The sequence below is a fragment of the Cornus florida genome, unplaced genomic scaffold (genome assembly GCF_030987335.1).
Source record: "Cornus florida cultivar Cherokee Brave unplaced genomic scaffold, ASM3098733v1 CherokeeBrave_3.0.0_Hap2_Chr03, whole genome shotgun sequence".
Taxonomy (NCBI): Eukaryota; Viridiplantae; Streptophyta; class Magnoliopsida; order Cornales; family Cornaceae; genus Cornus; species Cornus florida.
This window is the reverse complement of record NW_026775573.1, coordinates 52782340-52783826: the sequence shown is the minus strand read 5'-3', so window position 1 is coordinate 52783826 and position 1487 is coordinate 52782340.

Genomic DNA, 1487 nt, shown 5'->3' with positions numbered 1-1487 from the left:
TGAATGGAGTGTTACATGGGGCTGCTTTGAATTGGAGTTGGAGTACGAGTTCATCAGACAGTGATGGTGACGGTGATGACAATAAAAGCTCCCTATATGAGATTGTTTACTATGATATGGTGGATGAGAAGTTCAAGGAGATGGCGCCACCAAATTGTTTAGATGGGGGAGATAAGTTTCGTTTGGCGGTCATGAGTGGATGCCTGAGTTTATATTGTAATACCATTGATAGGAACTATTCTAAGGTGTGGACCATGAAGCAATATGGTGAGCAGAATTCTTGGACCAAGTTATTTGTCGTCCCTCGTTCCGCAAGACTAACTCCAAGACATTTAGTTTATGTGAAGCCATTGTGTGCTACGAAGAAAGGTGATGAAGTTGTGATGATAGTTGACGACGGAACGATATCCATCTATAATCCTGAAAAAAACAAGTTCAGGAGTCTTCGGCATACATGCATAAAACAATTAAGTGTGGTTTTAGTAGTGGATAGTTTAGTTTTGCCCACTGGTATGCCTCGAGTACGAGGAAAGAGGAAAAGGGAACTGTAAGGTCGACGGAAATGAACTCATCTCGATCTATTGTTCTTGCTTCTCTTCAATTCCTAAGTTAATTCCTTTCTTCTGTGCAATGTATAGCTATATGTTTGAATGTTAAAACAGTGGATGTTTTGGAAAAATTCTTGTTTTGTAGTTTTGAGTACGAATTAAAAAGCTACATGAGCATGCTAGTTATTTATTTATTTTTTCTTATCTATCAGTCAAGCACATTATATATATATATATATATATAGAAGTTCCCTCTCGCTATGAGGGGGGTTCCGGAGGAGGACTAAGACATAGAACAATGCTCGAGTATTCAGGACAAGTTTACACATGGTGTTGGTTGCAATATTTGCCTTCCAATGAAGAGAAAACTATATAATGAGGGCTTTCCAGTTTGCAAGGCAATTTGTTTGTGAATTCAAAGTTGTTCTCCTATTGTTGAACTTTTATTTGCATTTAAGTATTTTTAAATCTTTTATTTGCATTTATGTTTAGATCCTCATATATTCAAATTTTTCTTTTATGTGTTTGGAAGTACTAAATTGATGCTTTAGATTTAGGGCTTGAAAAAAAAATAATAATAATTTAATTAAATTTTTTTCAATTTCAAATCTAAATCCGAATTGATACTCCTAAACATAACATCAGTGTTTTCCTTCTTGAATTTACGCCAGTACTTCAAAGTGCTAAAAGAAAAGAGAGAGAGGAGGGGTAGTCGACTTGAAAACCACATTCTGGCTATGATATGGTGGTGGTGGATTAAAGTGATAATTTGTTATTTTTTTCTTTTTAATAAAAGATTGGTCCCACTTAGACATTTTGTTCCCACCTGTAGTTACTTTTAAGTGCCACAAGTTCACAAAAGGACTTTTAAGAGTGGTCCCATCAATATGACTTTTAAGATTTGAAAAAATCATTTCTAACAATATGAAATTTTGTTTT